The sequence below is a fragment of the Panthera onca genome, chromosome X (genome assembly GCF_046562875.1).
Source record: "Panthera onca isolate mPanOnc1 chromosome X, mPanOnc1 haplotype 2, whole genome shotgun sequence".
In the NCBI taxonomy this organism is placed as follows: domain Eukaryota; kingdom Metazoa; phylum Chordata; class Mammalia; order Carnivora; family Felidae; genus Panthera; species Panthera onca.
Genome location: NC_138357.1, coordinates 4,128,785 through 4,146,667, shown reverse-complemented (window position 1 = coordinate 4,146,667; position 17,883 = coordinate 4,128,785). Strand labels below are relative to the sequence as shown.

At 39.9% G+C, this 17,883-nt stretch overlaps 1 protein-coding gene and 2 non-coding genes across 5 annotated transcripts in view; 1 reads left to right on the top strand and 2 right to left on the bottom strand.

Moving 5' to 3' along the window:
- Positions 1 to 17,883, top strand: part of PASD1 (PAS domain containing repressor 1) — a 119,912-nt gene that overhangs the window by 13,042 nt on the left and 88,987 nt on the right. For all 3 annotated transcript variants that reach the window (XM_081793917.1, XM_081793920.1, XM_081793919.1), the window contains exon 4: positions 8,798 to 8,864. The gene's annotated coding sequence lies outside the window, so the exon portion shown is untranslated. The remainder of the gene's footprint in view (positions 1 to 8,797; positions 8,865 to 17,883) is intronic.
- On the bottom strand, positions 9,143 to 9,247 carry LOC145714750 (U6 spliceosomal RNA). Its single transcript, XR_014136963.1, has one exon. It is a non-coding gene; the product is annotated as a U6 spliceosomal RNA (small nuclear RNA).
- LOC145714718 (U6 spliceosomal RNA) lies at positions 10,304 to 10,410 on the bottom strand. The gene has a single exon (XR_014136937.1). It is a non-coding gene; the product is annotated as a U6 spliceosomal RNA (small nuclear RNA).

Here is a 17,883-nt window from a genome sequence, read left to right as displayed (position 1 = left end):
GCTTGACTCTGAATATCAGGGCAGAGAGTGATTCTCAGGCTGAAAGCCCATCCCAGGCGATGACAGAACTTCTTAACAGAGTCCTTCTCTTACCCAGAGCTGCACCTGTACAAGGGAAAAAATGTAATTTCTGGAGGAATCATAAATTCCTCCTGTTTTATAAAATTAAGCAATTAATTCTGCAGTCAAATAGGTAGCCAATTTATTTTACTCACTCCAAAAGGTATTCACAATGATCACATTCAGAAACAAATACTGCCAACTGAAGTGCTTGCTCTAAAAAATAAAATAGTCCAGTTGTGTCTGAAGTACATAGCTTTGTTTTGCTTATTTCTCTGCATGTTCCAAAAGAAAGGGGAGCATTGAGGTGTGACTACACCAAGGCATCGAAAGGTGATTTTTTCCATTAAACTCCAGGGAATAGCTGGAAAGCATTTGACTCATGACTTTGAATGTATGTGGACCAAAATGGCCAGATTGGAGAGGTTTGGGCTTAGTGATGAGAAGGCCTGGGTACCCCTGCCCCAACATCAGTCAGTCATTGCACAGAGAAATCTATGCCTCTGAGCATGAGGAGCATGGCCTGGCACTTTTGGGGAGGGGAGAGAATTGGACCCTTCTATCTGCCAGGAGCAGGTATAGGATCTCCTTCCCCTCCCCCAACCAAGCCAGGACCATTGTGTGCAAATTGGTTTTCAAATCAATTCACAGGTACCCGGATTCTTGAATGATTAGAATGAATTGGACAAAAAAATGCTCCTACTCCTCTTAGATTAACTGAAAGCTGTTTAGGTTAATGTAATTATGTTGTGGGGAAAGCACTTGGTTAATGGTGGTAAAACAAAAAAAATTGTGATAAAAGTATAGCTTAACTCTTCTGGTTTTAGCCTCAATTAAAATGTCATTCAACACACTCACATTCTTGGAACTGGGAACTGGTGAAAAGCTGATGGAGTAAGACAGAGGTACTGCTTTCAGAGATCCCACAGGCTAGTGGGGAGATTATATCACAAAGTGCTTGTATTATGCTTGAATATGTGACAGCATCCTTGGAACAAGAGAGGAGGGAGTGACTGACTTCCCCTGGGGGGCCAGTTGGACCTTAGCACATCTTTCTCAAAGAAGAGGATTTAGATTAGGCTTTGAAGGATGAATTCCATATCCTTAGAAAGAAAAGCAGAGGGAAGGGCATAGATGAACAAAATCAAGAAGGACTGAAGAAGCATGGTATTTTCCAAAGCAGGAGGTGGCCAAGTGAGGGTGGTTGTCCTGAAGCCATAGAAGGAGGGTTGGGGAACCACAATCAGGTGGGTCAGTTGGAAGAGTTGTCTTTCATTTCTTGGACAGTAGGGAGCAATGACAGGATTTTAACAAAGAGTATGATTCTAGATACTGTGGGGTGACCTGATCAGGTGGAGGCTGATGGTGCAGGTGGCAAAAGAATTCACTCAAGGCAGAACAAAGGAGATAGCAGTTTAGTGAATACAGTGCAAGGGGGCAACCGACAGGACAGCAAAGGAGAGATTATGTGCCAGGAGGCAGTGGTGGGGGTCATAGTGAAGGTGGGGAGGTGAGGAGGTATGAGAAAGTATGGAGTTTTCCTTTTTTGGTACTTGTGCCTGGTTGTAAGTAGCCCATTAGTCAGCTAGGGCTTATGGGTATTTTGAGGTGGGTCACCTGATGGGCCTGTTTGCATTCAGCCTAGTGGTCACTGAGGGCCCTTTTACCTTACTCCAGTTTCCATTGTTCAAGCCTGTTGCCTAAAAGTGACCTCTACAGATAGTACATCTGATTCAGAGATAGACCATCGGGACTTTCTGTGATGGATTAGATTTGGGTGAGGGTTATGCAGAGCAGGCTGCTAAGAATGACTACACAGCTTTCTGTCTTGTATGACTAGTTCCACTTACTGAGATGGGGAGTGCCGAAGCATGAGCATTTTGGGCAAATTTAGAACCTGAGTGTGAGGTATTATTGGTGGAACATCTAGGAAGCAAGCATCCAGGGTCAGAGCTCAAGGGAACCGTCTGGGCTGGAAATAAAGACCCAGAGTCATGGAGGTTTCCCTTTGGCAGAGGCTTCTGTGGACTATTGGCACCTCTTTATGGCTCTGGTGTGGGGAAATTGAGGCATGCCTTCCCACTCCAGCCATAAAAAGCTGCTCTGTCCCCTGTCATGCCCATGTAACTTATGCTGGATCTGAATGTTGATAAGAGCAAGCTATGTGTGACAAAGGTTCCCACTGGGTTTTCAAGGTGATGATCCCAGAACATCAGTCCCTTGAAAGACAAGAGTTAAATAGTTCTCAGGTTTTTTTTAATAGGGTATGTAAACTGCCTTTGAAGTAGGCCTCCCAGTTCACACTCTGCAGAGAAACTATCTTTTCCCTTTGTCCTTTATCAAGAGTGTAAGATCTCTATAAGGCTTTTCCCAAACACTGCATCAACATTAAATTGACTTACAAATGTTGTTTATGAGGAATAGAATATTGTTCTTATTATTTGATGCGCATTTGTGGAGTATGTGTCCTGACTTGAGTTTAGCTAATGTCACACTAGGGAAGGATGCTTTGGAGGTTGATGAGTTTTTCTTCTGATTCTATTTCTCACAATTAAGCACACTGTTTAAGTAACAGGTTGTTCTTTGATTATAGAGTGTTCATGGCCACTAATAAATGTACCTCTGGGTACATAATAAGCTGTACCTCTGGAAGGACAGGGAGCTAAGGGTCAGCCTTTTATATGCTAATACCTGAGATCAAAGCACACTAGATATTACTCAAATCAAACTAATATTTAGCTTTGGAAATTAAAGCATAAATTCATGAATTTGCTTAGTGTTCTCTCTGCATTGATATTTAACCATAATATATGTATGCACACAGTCTTCCAAGATTTTTTCTTTTTTGGTGATGTTCATTTTACTTGCTGCAGTATTTCTTGAATTCATGAACGCTATTGCTTTTCAGGAGAAAGCCATCCAAGAGGTATTGTACTCTCAGTGTATCTTTACGCTACTTGCATCCTTGTTTAAGTGAACTTTAACTTTCAAGGTTAAGGCGAACCTTATCATTTGGAGCACTCACCAAATACATGGGTGTGCAGTGCAACTTAGACCTTTCATGGAACTTGTCCTCCTTTATGGTATCTGATCTTCCTGAAAGGACCTTATGGGGTCAGGAATTCAGGGCTTAGCACCATTTCACAGGTGATCAGAGAGGCCATATGACTTGCTTAAGGTCACATGGCTAGCACAGAACCGGGACTAGGTCCCAAGCATTCTGACTTCAAAAATACCATTGATTTCCACTAGTTTTGTAACCTCCCCTAGCCAAGCCATTGGATTAATAATTTTTAAAGTGTGAATTAAAGCAAGTATTTTTTTTAGCTTGCTAGCCTCTAACTTAAGGTATCCCATTTAGGAGAATGAACTTGTAAGTCAGCTGTTTACTCATAGGAAGCAATAAGTGTCTCCCTTAATATAGGTGAAAAGTTGTGGAAGCTTCACTGTCCTCCTCAGGATGTGTCAAACCTACTTTGAAACATTCATGGGTACTCTGCAGATAAGACTTCATAAAGGCTGCTTACTGTTTGCCTTTTCTAGTATGAGCTCCATTTGCATTGATCTCAGGAAACCTAGGTGTGAGCTGTGCTGTATGGTGTGGACCACACAGTGCTTAGAAATGAGAAAGCTTGCTTATTTATTTATTTATTTATTTATTTATTTATTTAAAATATATGAAATTTATTGTCAAATTGGTTTCCATACAACACCCAGTGCTCATCCCAAAAGATGCCCTCTTCAATACCCATCACCCAACCTCCCCTCCCTCCCACCCCCCCACAGCCCTCAGTTTGTTCTCAGGAAATGAGAAAGCTTTAAAGTAACAAGCAGGTTTGCACTAACCGATTACACTTTGAGGTGAAATTCACAAACAAAGTCAATCAATGTGAAAAATCTGGAAATTCAGTGAAAGCTGTTTCATCTTTCTCTATATTCCATAACAAACAAGTTGGAACCTTTGGTAGGAAGTTCCAACATATGTGATCACAGAAAGCATTTGAAGTATATCAAACAGATAGGCTTTTGTAGTTTTCAGTAAGGGCATTTGCAGAGCCTCACTTTAATGTGGCTGTGTCTTAACCATCAGCATTAAGAAAAGGAACTGGGCGGGAGTGGGGGCTGGGAGTGGGGTGGGCAGGAGGGGCCTTTGGCATTGGTGAAGCCAAGAGTCAGGAACAATTAGGGATATCATTTAAGTGAGTAGGTCTGCAATCTTTCATTCGGGAAATGGAGGGTTTCTTTGGCCCCTCTTCTAATTTGAGAACCGTGTGGCTAACAAATTGGGAAACTTTTTACCAAAATGGTGTGTGTGTGTGTGTATAATATACATATTTACATATGTATATTATATATACTTTATATATTTATATAAATATATATTTGATCATTCATGTGATATTGGCACATAATTCATATATTGATCTTAAATTATTTTTGTTGCATGTGGGTTTTCATTCATGGAAATGGCCCCCTTAAAAAATTGTTCAACAGATTCTTGGAGACAACTTCCCTACTTTTTTGATAAGGCAGTCTAAGGTCTATGGAAGAGTGGAATAAGGTTGAGGAGAACTGGAGGTTAGGTTGGGAAATACCTTAAGATAAGGGGGTTAAAATAAGTTAGGAGAAACCATCTAACTTCTAAAGGGCTTGTTCCTTAGTTGGAAAATAGGGATCAGTTAGACTTGCCTTGGGAACAAACTGTATTTACAGAGTTCTCACAGTTACATAAAAAAGATTGGGAAGAAATCATACAAAGTGACAATATTTGTCCCGGGGTGGTAGAATTGTGTTTGCATAGTTTCTCTGTTCCATTTTGTAAATTTAACACTCTTAAAAATAAGAGAAATAAACTGAATTTCTTTTTAAAAAGGAAATCTCAGAAGGAACAAGAAGGCTGGCTCTTTCTCAGCATTCTAATGGGAAATGATTATAGTGTTCTACAAAGCTAGCGAAGGGGCTACATGTGACGAAAGGTTTTGGGTGTCTTTTGGAAGGATTGTAAGGGAAGGACTTTGCTGGCGCTTTCGGATCCCATAGCTCCTTTCTGATGTGAAGGTGGCCTGGGGAACTTTGTCTTGAGTGGTGAACACCCAGCATGCAGCCAGGAGCACTAGCAGTGGGCACTCCGTTACAGAGCACCTTTTGGGTCTGGGGCTAACAATTGTCCTGCCTCTTATTCGGTAAGCTGTGGGGCTTGTGGGCTGCCAGCTGCCTTGGCTTTACCAAAAGGAGGTGGTTCATTCATTCTTTTACTGTGGATTGTCAGCTGAATAAAGCAGCCTACCACAGCCTCTGGAACAAAAGCTCTCCATTAGGATTACACTGCCAGGTTGGAGAATGGCCTTTTCAACACTGTATAGCCTCACATAGGGGCTGTGCTCAGCTAACCACCTTTATGCAAATCCATTTTCTTTGTCCAAAGCCCCCCCCCCCCCCCACCGTGACAGAGGCCAGCTAAGCCTTTCTGGGCAGATAGGCTTTGTGCAGGGCTGGGTGGGAGATCTCCCAGGTTAGGTGCTCCTAGGAAAAAAAGCTAATTGAAATGGTTTTGTAAATGCCATTGCTAATAAATTGACCACTGGCAAAAACTTCTTATGATTAAGATATTGACAAAGAACAAATTATTCCTCAAGTGGAACAGATTAAAGTGGCATAGAGTTTGGCAGTGCTGAAATTGTTGTTCTTTGACGTTATGCAAAATATATTACGTCTTTATCTCTTGTTTCTAGTTCTCTTCATTCCTTTTCTGATCCTGGCCTTCCTTGTTTTTGTCTGGAGTAAAGAAGCTGCTGCTTACTCCCTCCATCTTTCTAGTTGAATATTTTTGAGATTTTATCTTCTCCTTAAATCACTTCCTTAGGGCACTCCAATGATTAGTCAGATTTTAAATACTCTCTCCGGACATGTCTTGTAGAATTGTGGACTCTCCCAAGCTGGAAGAGATCTCTAAGTCATCTGTCCAAATATCTCTCATGTCTGTGTGGTCAAATTGATCATTCTTGTCAAAAAGAGGTGGGTTTTCTTGCATGTTTCATTGATGCCTAAACCTGCAAGAGAACCTGGTGAATTTTCTCTCTAGACTCTTCTCTAACCCAGTTTCCCTTTAGTAAAAGACAACTCTGACCTTGTGACCTTCAACCACTCCAACCTGCACTGCCCCCAGACCCATTATGATAGATAGTATCACATCTTCCTCTTAGCTTACCCTTTGTCCCTTCTCTTATTAGTCTGCCTCTGCTAAAGCATGTCTGAAATCCACCCTTTTGCAACTTTCTTCTCTTCCTTCCACAACTGCCTTCTAAACTCCAGCCTTTCCTCAGTCTGCCTGCTTGAGTCCCCTGCATCATCTCACTTAGAGTTGGTTTGATCTTGGTAGTCACTTTCTCAGAAATTTGCAGTAGTGTCCAGCTATCTTACAAATTAAATAAAAATGTTATTGTCTTCAGGTAGACAACCCAGCCTGTCTGACCACATTGATGTTCCCGTTTGATTCTTCAACATTCCAACTACTTAATTTTTAGAGAATTCTTTTTGACAGTTATGTAGCTCTTCTTTGAAATAGTAATAATTGTGACTTTCTGTAGTTCTTTTAGCTTTAAGGGCTGATAACAGCAACAGCAGCAGTATCAGTGACACTAACTGGCACAGTGCCTTGCCCATAGTGGGTAACTATTTGGGACCTGAACAACTGAGCAAATAAATGGAAGCACTGGAAATCACTGTAGACACCCTGATTTGCCCAGAAACTAGAAGTGTAGGACTCAGATTCCTGAAAACACAATTCGTGCTCCCTTGGTAGCTTCCTATGTAGTCAAGTAGAATGGACCTTACCAAATATGGACTAAGAATGGCCTAAAATATTCCAATATAATCTGTAAGTAATACTTTCATGTTCTTGTCTCAAATTTGGTATTTCTGTAATTTTATGTATGTTAATATTCCAGTTTAGAAAGTTCTGCTATGAAGTGTTCCAGTATCATATTCTTTGTTTTCTTTCACCAGTTGGCTGTTTTATCTTATTTTTATTAGAGAGAGAGAGAGAGAGAGAGAGAGAGAGAGAATCCCAAGCAGATCCCAAGCAGGTTCCACGAGTGTGGAGCCTGCCACGGGGTTCTATCCCATGACCCTGAGATCATGATTTGAACTGAAATCAAGAGTTAGACTCTCAACTGACTGAGCCACCTAGGCGCCCCACCTATCAGATTCTTAATTAAAGGATTCACTAAGACCTCTTTCAATGGTTCACTTAAAATATACTTTTATGTAAAGAGAGGGCTCCACATATGAAGTCATCTCTCCTACTTTCTTTCCTACATATTTTTCTATATCCTTAGTCATTCTTTTCTTGAACTCTAGGGTCTCTGGAGAAAGAGCAAGCTCTTGCCACAATCCTCACCCAGCTGAATGTGATTTATTATTCACAGTTTTACAGGCTAGGTTCAGACAGCCATGAGTTGTTGAGAGGAACTAATCCTGTTCCCCCATGGAGGGGAGAGACTGGCAACACATGACTTTGATACAGTGCCAACTAGGGCAGGTGCCATCAGGGGTACTGGAGAGAGGATCAGAAAATCACTCTTGGAGAAGGTGCTTTGGGGAATGTGTCTTTGAAAGATAGATGCGGCTTCAATCAGTAAAGACACAGGGAAGGGCATTCCAGGAAGGGAGACTGTCATTGAGCAAAGGGTGGGTGTCAGGCAATGAAGAGCGTGTGTCTGGGTAGTGGCAAGTACTTCCTGGCACTCAGAAGATGTAAACAGTGGTGTGGCTCATGGTTCCTTCAATGCATGCTTTTAGCACTTCTACTCTGTGCCAGATGCTGGGGACAGGGAGGAGTGAGACCAGATTCTAGCCTTGTGCTCATACTCCAGTGTTGGAGGGGGACCAACAAGAGCTCAAATAGCAATTAGGCTCCCTAGAAAGTGGCCAGTGCCCTGAGAGAGTAGTGGACAGTGAACTCCTTGGGGCTCATGGAGGAGGAATCTGAGAAGAACATGCATAAGAGAGCATTCTACATGATTCTGGGAAAATGATGTCTTTTTGGATCCAAACTTATATATCCAGATATCCAGATGCCTTCAAGCCTCATAAAGGCTGTGGAGTGTTTGCCAAACATCAGAAACAGATTTCTATTTTGGGAACATACTGTTTGGCTGCAGTGTTGGTACTGCCCAAATGGTGCAAGGATTGTGTGTCCCTCAGAGAAGGTGGGAATACTGCTTGCTTAACACGAAGCAAGTCCATAACACCAGTTAGAAGAAATTCTTGAGCATCAACACTTCATTATCTATGAACCAAGTTAAGAATTACATGTAATTTTTTTTTCTTAATTGTACACGAAGGAGAGTTTGCATAGAAACAACTCTTAATATCACCTCTAGAGGTCATATCAGGGTCACTGGACGAGATAGCATCAGAAAGCTCAGTCCCTTTGGTCAAGCAGGCTGCCATGGTGATTGAAGAGGGCTGGAATTAGGAGGAAGGAAATTCGACTTTATGTGGAAGCTAGAAGCAGTTTAAGAACCTTCTTGAGTGAGGAGCAATCCTACTTTCTCCACCCCAAAGCATTGTTATAAGAATCATAACACTGTATGGAAAAGTCAGTTCTAACCTGGAAAGTCTTGGTGGTTGAAAAAGGGTCTCTGTATTTTAAATGTGCAGTTACATAATAATTGACTTCCCTTGTGTTGCTAGAAGGACTATTTTTGATCTAGAAATATTTCTTTCTTTGCAGGTCATCTGGATAGACCATCCACTGTCCACAAACAACATCCATCAGTTTCTTCACTTCTTGTTCTTGAGTAAGAAAACAGTTTTTATCTTTTAGACTTTTCTTTTTAGACTTACCTTTTATATTTTACTGTGCACTTGTAATCCAGTGGAAGTAAGAGTCCTCTGTGCTTTGAAACTGATCGGCAAGTCATAAGTGATTGGGAAAAATCTAAGTAATGAGTTGCATTTTTAAATAATAATAACACCTGAATTAATCAATAATTCATACAATCAAGACATGCTCAGTCAGGATTAAAGCACAGGTCAAGATGTAACATCATGTAATCACAGTGGATTCTTTTTTTGTTTTCATATGGAACGCTTCACGAATTTTCATGTCACCCTTGTACAGGGGACATGCTAATCTCTGTAATTGTTCCAGTTTTAGCATATGTGTTGCTGAAGTAAGCGCCACAGTCCAATTCTTAACACTAGTGAATTGAATGCATGTGAAATTGGATAGCACAAAAAAAATCTGTTTATAGATGTCCTTGATTTTCACCAGCTAAAGATTTAAACTCAACTCATATTTTATCTTAAGAGATTCTACTTGGTCACTCTAAATGTAGCACTCTACCCATTTCCCTGAGAGAACTGTAAAGTGAAGGAAAGAAAAGATATTTTTGGTTTTGATAAATTGTAGGTTTTAGATTGAGGGGTGTGTGTGTGTGTGTCTGTGTGTGTGTGTGTGTTCACACATACGCACATGCAAACTCAGTTGGAGAACAAATACAAACAGAACTGAACTTGAATGTTAATTTTTTTGCATCTGATTTTATATTTATATAGATATGTATATGATCATATTCTCTCATAAATGAAAACTCAACCTACATATTTTCCTTGCACTGTGTGATTATATAAAATAAAATGTAATATATATTTATTGCAATGAATGTAATTTGGTGTTTAGGTTCTCTGGGAACTTTGATACTTCTGTAATGAACAAGTGAACAGATATAGAAAGTCTGTTTATAAATCTTAGAATGTAACTATTATACTCATTCTCACTCATTTCTTTCAGAAGGGGTATTTCCCCAGGCATGCAGCTGGTTAGTTCCACAAATATATTTTCAAAAATTGCATGGAACTTACATGTCTCATATGCCAAATTGTTCATTTTATAAAAACATCCCAATAGAAACACAAATTGTCCTTTGGAGTCTTGAAATTCCACAATGGGAATATTTCCTTAGTATAGGAATTCCACTGTGGTGGTACACCTGGTGAACAGATTTTACCTTGTTTCTGGCTTCAAAATTATTTAGATGTTAGAGATTAAGGGCATATTAATTTGTGGCTCATACTGTTTGCATGAAAGAGAACATTTTCTTACATAGGTAATTCTGAGGGTGACACATTTGTAATGAATAATAATTGTGATTCTTGGTTTTTTCCTGTTAGAAGAACGTCTTTTCTGTTTTCCTTCTTTAAAATTTCAGCTTTATTGAAATATATTTGACCTATAAAAATTATGGAGTGCTTCATGAAGTTGGCTGTCATCCTTGCATAAGGGCCATGCCAATCTTCTCTGTATCATTTCAGTTTTACTATGTGTGCTGCCAAAGTGAGCACTGCTTTCCACTCTTCTTTAAAAGAAAGGTTAGGTGTGAGCCCTTTATCCCTGGAGTTGTGCCCAGGTTTTTGGGCAGGCTGTGTTGGGGACATTTGGGGGAGAATTTCAGACTAAAACCCATGAACCAGCTAGAAATGACCTCTGTAGTTAACCACATTCGTTTTCCCCTGGACCCTTCATAAGAGTTTGGGGGGGATCCCAGACAGTTATTTATATCCCAGATATCATTCAACATTTATTGTTAAGTTTTCAAAGTTTCCTTTCTGTCATTTGTAAGCTAAAATGCATCTTGTCATTGAAGGTGCTTGAGGATGGAAAGTAAAGCAAACCAAAGACTCAGTGAAGTCATCTTGGCGATTCCCAGTGCTCCTAAAACCTATGAAAAGCCCTGAGATGTCTTGTAGTAAAAAAAATCAGTTTCACTATATTTAACTCAGCATTTTCCAAATGTATACAACCAAGTAACACTTCACTTTTGTATTTGCTTCATACTTATTAACATCCTTTGGTGTTGTGTTCTGTGGGAGCAATGACCTTTAGGAAGGTCTGGGTTACTCGTATTAGGCCATTTAACAGATGTGAGCAATGGCATCTGAGCCTTGTATTCTTGAACTCCCCAGGAATAAGATTTACTAGCCATCTCTGAGCAAGAAGATTAGTAGCAATTAATTGCAACTTCAAACTTCCTAGGACAACTGGCCATGAATGTTTGCATTGATTTAGGGTCCAGCAGGTTTGAAGGTAACAAAAATTCCTGTGGTATCTCTAGTAGGTTCAGAAACTGGGCTTCTAGGCTTAGCACTTTCTCTGCTTCAGAGATGATAGAAAAATATGACCAGCCCCCAAAACAAAGAATGACATTTGTTGGCACAGTCCCCTCTACTCTTAGGTGCTATTGCACAGGGATGACAGTTGCCAGAGATTTCTCCTCCTCTCCCTCTGCACTGCATGGCTTAAAGAGGGTGGACTTTAGTAATCATGTCCATGTCCTTGGGAGAGGAAGTGTGGGGAACAGCATAACACCTGTGACAACAAAGAGTTTATTTCCCTCCCAAGGAAGCTTGGAGGATATGTTACTTCAGAGAAGAGTTAAAGAAAAGAGTTTCAGAATACATTATTTGATTTTTTTTTTCTTTTTGAAGAATCATCTGTTGAGCCATTAGGGTCACAGACTAAATCCAATTCCATGTTTCTGAGAACCCATCTTTTTCCATGGTAGAAAATTGAATTTGCATGTGGTTTGACAAATTCACTTTTCTTTAAAGAAACAGTAAAAAGTAATCTTCCCATTCTGCAAAAATTTTGAAATCCTTGGCATCAGGTTTCAGCTAGTTTTCTTTTCAATGAATATGATTGGAATTTTATTTAATATATAATTTTAAAAGGTCACTGTCTGTTTTTATAGCATATAAGGTAGATCTAACATGGATAGTTTCATAGCAAATATTTATTTTGTGAGCCAGTAAAGGCTCATAATTAAAAACCTTGAAAGTTTGGGGTGCCTGAGTGGCTCAGTCAGGCATCCAACTCTTGATTTCAGTTCAGGTCGTGATCTCATGGAACTGAGATCGAGCCCCATCTTGGGATTCTCTGGATTCTTTCTTTCCCTCTCCCTCTGCTCCTCTGCCTGCACACACACACTTTCTCTCTCTCTCTCTCTCTGTCTTTCTCTCTGTCTCTCTGTCTCTCTATCAAAAAAAAAAAAAAAAAGAAACTTGAAAGTTCAACATAAGCCTCTTAGGTGTGTTGTATCTTGGTCATTTTAATAAAATTTTTGAATTAGTGGAGTGACTAGATTAACCTTTAGTTTCTGTAAGTTCTAATATAATGTGCAATGAAATTTTATCCCTACATGACTAATAATGAAGAGTAAAGTATTATGCAGATCTATAGAATCCAAGTCAAATGATAAGTTATTACTCAGCTTTTGTAAGGAGCAAAGGAATAACTCTGTAGGAACCCCACAAACCTCAGATGGTTTTGGGAAGGAGGCATACTGAAATAATCATGAGAGTAGCATGGGGATAATCTTGATTTGATTCTAAAATTTTACATAATAATTTGCAAAATCCAGTGTTTTAGCCAATATTAAAGCATGGTTACTTCATTTATTAATTTATTTACACATTCAGTAACAATTTTGGGGCAAAAATGAGGATGGGAGGTCAAGAGGAGATGTGCAGACAAGAAGGAGCTTCTCAGCAGCCCAGTTTAGGAACAAGAGTGGCAGCCTGGCAGCCTGGTAGCCTGGCCTGTCTCCAAGAAGTGCCTGCTTATGGCCCTGCCTATCCCTATATTCCCAGGACCCAGATACAATCCCAGCGAACCTGGGTGCTGAGTCATGAAGCATGCAAAGTTGCTTCCTTGCACTGGAATTCAGGCATCTAGGACCTCTAGACATATGTGGCCATTATTCTGGGACTAGTGGTTCCTTGCACAGAAAAAGAACGGAAAGGAGGAAGGAAGGAAGAAAGGAAAGGAAGGGAAGGGGAAGGAAGGGGAAAGAGAAGGGGAAGGGAAGAGAAAGGGAAGGGAAAGGAAAGAAAAGGAAAGTAAAGAACAGAGAAAAGAAAGGGAGGAAGGAAGGGAAGGATCTAAGGTAGGGAGTGAGGAAGGGAGGGAGGGAGGAAGAAAAAAGAAGAAAGAAAAACAAAGAAAGAAAAGGAAAGAAAGAACGAGCTTATCTTCTAGAGTCTTGGAGACTATACTTTAGTGCTTTACATTATTTTAATTGTTAGACACGATTATACACATTGATTTTCCTCAATGGAATGAAATTGAAGTTCTCTTGAAATATAATGGATCAAAATAGTTTTTTTTGATAATGATTTGTTTTTTCTTCTGTAGGAGTTTCAGGTCTGCTTTCTCTGTGGCTCTAAGAATCATTGCCCAAGCTTCCACTAGCTAGGGAACCGTGAGCTTCACTATGGCAGAGCTCAGGAGGTTGCATTTATGAAAAAGTATGATTACTTTAACCCAGATGTTCCCTGCTACCTATAACATCAGATTCCAGCTTCTGTGCCTCTGTTCCTGGGTTCTCTCTGTGCCCCTAATCTCTGTTCCTTCTCCTCAGCTTCCAAAGCACTTTATGTGAATTTAAATTTCAGCAGTTTCAACCTTGTATTCTTAGTTATCTATTTACAAGTCTGATCTCTCAAAGAGCAGTCCATATCAACTTAATCTCTTTATCCCCCAGGGTCTGCCATAGAGTCCTCACTTTGAAAATGTCTAACAAATGTCTAATGAATAAATGGGATTTAACTTGTACACAGCCCTTCAGGAAAGATGTGTTGTCTGATGAGGGGAAGCATTCCTTTACTTCCACAATTGAGTGTCTACCTTTTCCTAAGAGTTATATGGGAAAGAGAACCAGGATATTGGGATATAGGAGTTTCTTCTGTTGCCCTTCCCCATTAACACCTTCCTTATACTCCTTCCTTTACAGATAAACTATCAATTACACTTCGTGAGTTTCTCGTTCTTAATTTTTGGTAAATTCTTGGGTTGATTCTTTTACAAGTAAACCAATATTGGAATACAGGGGCTAAGTGATGGAAAAGGGGAGAGAAAAAGAACAGGGTAGAGGAAGAATGTGTCCATTGACTAAGCCTGGAAGGAGAGGCAATGCACAGCCAGCTCTGTTAGCTCAGTTTTCTGCAGTATCAACGAGTAGTTGGCATAGATAGGACAGAGTTATGATGTGTGAAGGATAGACAGGGAAACTTTTCTGTGTAAATAGCTGACTAGGAGATTTCTCAACAATGTGTTCTTGGGTCTTGAGTGAATCTAAGAGTATTAGCCTTGGTTTGATGCCATCATCCAGTTGGATAATGACAGCAAAAAACATGCAGGGGGGCTTTGGGAGAACTCTTGAGTGGGAAAGAGGTGTAGCAGAGGCTTGGAACCCATCATCTCCAACCACTGGAGGGAGCCGAGGGAGGAAGGAGTCGATGGAATGCACTGCAAGATTCTTGCTGTTTACAAAGACTGAGTTCTGCTGCACTTCAGCCTTGATGCTGTCTAGAGTCTTGAAGTTCACCAGGCTGTCACTCTTTGCTATAGACCAGAGATTCTCAAACACTCAAATCTTGTGTCTCACAAATCACTGTCAAGGGACTGGGCTCTCACCTAGATAGAAACCAAACTCCCCTATGTTTTTCAGCAAAGGACATTGATGTGTTTAGACAGTTTGTCAGCATATTTATGATTTTTGGTGAGTTTCAAGGACATGATCATTTGCAGAAAGGTATTGGACATAAATGTGATTGCTACATAACTTCAAAGTAATTTGTTGATAGGCTGGGAAACCAAAATTAGGAGAAACATGAGATGTTCGTGATTACTCCTAGTTGGCTAGAAGGTCATGGGTGGAGGATGGAGTGGGGGAGGGTGGGAGGAGGGTAGGTGGGAGATGGCATGTGACATTTGCAGATGGGCAAGAGTGTTGAAAGAGGGCCCATGCCAAGTCCCTAAGAGGCAGTGCATTAGTGAATGAATGTTCAGGCACTGCCACTGACTGTCAGGGTGGTCTTGGAAAAGTTAGCTAACCTATCCAGACTCCATTTTCCTCATGTGTAAAATGGGGAAGATAATAATAGAGCCTTGGATGTAGCAAGTGTTTAATAAATGTCACCTAATATTATTACTGTGTTTAACTTTTTTGAAAAATTTTCTGTTGTCATACTACTATAAAGCTAAATTCAGTAGATATGGCTGAGTCTGGGCCCCATCCCAAAGGAACTTTATTGCTTAAATATAAAAATAACATTGTAAGGAGGTTGTTTTCATCTTCTGGGAACTCTTATAGCAAGAGGCCTGAAGACAGATTCTCAGCAAGTTCCATCCCAGTCTGTGATTTCAAAGAGAAGAGATAGAAACAAACTCTTGGTAATTAAATTGAAAAGTTTGCAATATTTTTCAGTTCTGTGTGTTCCTTGGTAATTCAGACTGTCTTAACATGATGACATCCTTTTTTAATTGAAGGGTTATAACTATTGGTCTAAATGCCTCTTCCTTTATTGACTGTCAACTACACGAGAGCAGAGACTGTACCATCCTTGTCCTTGGACTCCCACGTTCAGCATTGCCAAGCCTGGCACAAAGTAGGCACTCCATGAATGCAAATAAGTGCAGTGCTTTAGCTTTTCAAGTTAAGGTGCTTTCGTCTATCCGAGTCCTAAAAGAATTCAGACTAAGTCTAAGGGAAATCAAAGGAAGATCTAAAAGAGATAGGATAAAAATCTACTGGTGCTTCCCTGTTAGTTCTTGCTAGATTTAAAAAAAAAATGTCAATTAGGAGAATATTATACATTTCATGGATTATTAGAAAATCAAGGTTGGTGTAGAGTGGCATATATAGAAATGTAGGGATTATGAGCAATAGTTTTAAAAGTACAAACTTTATAAGATGACTAAGTTTGGAGATATACAGTAATGTCAGTGTCGTTAAGAGTGCTGCATTTTATACTTGAAATTTGCTGAGAGTAGATCTTAAGTGTTCTTACCACACAAAAACGATAATTAGGTGAGTTGATAAATGTGTTAATTAACTTGATCGTGGTAATCATTTCACAGTGTATGATGTATATCAGGTCATCATTTTGTGCACTTTAAGTCAAACTAATGTTGAATTTGAGTGGAGATAACCCTGAACAATTAAAGAAGGTGTGGAACAGAACTTTAGCCATTAGATATGAGAGACTTGGAATCCGTTTATCTTGTTTAAATGCTTCCATAGGCCATTACCCATCCTCTGACCCTTTGAAATAGCCTAAAGCATGATAGGGTTGGCAAACCGTATACAAAATTTGCTTTGGACATTGACCAGGCTGGATTTCTCTGAAAACATTTCTGCTCTAAAATCCTAGGACTCTTAAGGACCACATCCTTTTGATTTTTGGCATTCTAAATTCCCATTTCCTTTCTTCTATCATCTGGGTGTATAGGACCATATTCTGCCATTGTGAACTTTGCAAAGAGAAAGGAGAGAAGAACCATATGATCCTGTCAATCGATGCAGAAAAGGCCTTTGACAAAATCCAGCACCCTTTCTTAATAAAAACCCTTGAGAAAGTCGGGATAGAAGGAACATACTTAAAGATCATAAAGGCCATTTATGAAAAGCCCACAGCTAACATCATCCTCAACGGGGAAAAACTGAGAGCTTTTTCCCTGAGATCAGGAACACGACAGGGATGCCCACTGTCACCGCTGTTGTTTAATATAGTGCTGGAAGTTCTAGCATCAGCAATCAGACAACAAAAGGAAATCAAAGGCATCAAAATTGGCAAAGATGAAGTCAAGCTTTCACTTTTTGCAGATGACATGATATTATACATGGAAAATCCGATAGACTCCACCAAAAGTCTGCTAGAACTGATACATGAATTCAGCAAAGTTGCAGGATACAAAATCAATGTGCAGAAATCAGTTGCATTCTTATACACTAACAATGAAGCAACAGAAAGACAAATGAAGAAACTGATCCCATTCACAATTGCACCAAGAAGCATAAAATACCTAGGAATAAATCTAACCAAAGATGTAAAAGATCTGTATGCTGAAAACTATAGAAAGCTTATGAAGGTAATTGAAGAAGATATAAAGAAATGGAAAGACATTCCCTGCTCATGGATTGGAAGAATAAATATTGTCAAAATGTCAATACTACCCAAAGCTATCTACACATTCAATGCAATCCCAATCAAAATTGCACCAGCATTCTTCTCGAAACTAGAACAAGCAATCCTAAAATTCATATGGAACCACAAAAGGCCCCGAATAGCCAAAGTAATTTTGAAGAAGAAGACCAAAGCAGGAGGCATCACAATCCCAGACTTTAGCCTCTACTACAAAGCTGTCATCATCAAGACAGCATGGTATTGGCATAAAAACAGACACATAGACCAATGGAATAGAATAGAAACCCCAGAACTAGACCCACAAACGTATGGCCAACTCATCTTTGACAAAGCAGGAAAGAACATCCAATGGAAAAAAGACAGTCTCTTTAACAAATGGTGCTGGGAGAACTGGACAGCAACATGCAGAAGGTTGAAACTAGACCACTTTCTCACACCATTCACAAAAATAAACTCAAAATGGATAAAGGACCTGAATGTGAGACAGGAAACCATCAAAACCTTAGAGGAGAAAGCAGGAAAAGACCTCTCTGACCTCAGCCGTAGCAATCTCTTACTCGGCACATCCCCAAAGGCAAGGGAATTAAAAGCAAAAGTGAATTACTGGGACCTTATGAAGATAAAAAGCTTCTGCACAGCAAAGGAAACAACCAACAAAACTAAAAGGCAACCAACAGAATGGGAAAAGATATTTGCAAATGACACATCGGACAAAGGGCTAGTATCCAAAATCTATAAAGAGCTCATCAAGCTCCACACCCGAAAAACAAATAACCCAGTGAAGAAATGGGCAGAAAACATGAATAGACACTTCTCTAAAGAAGACATCCG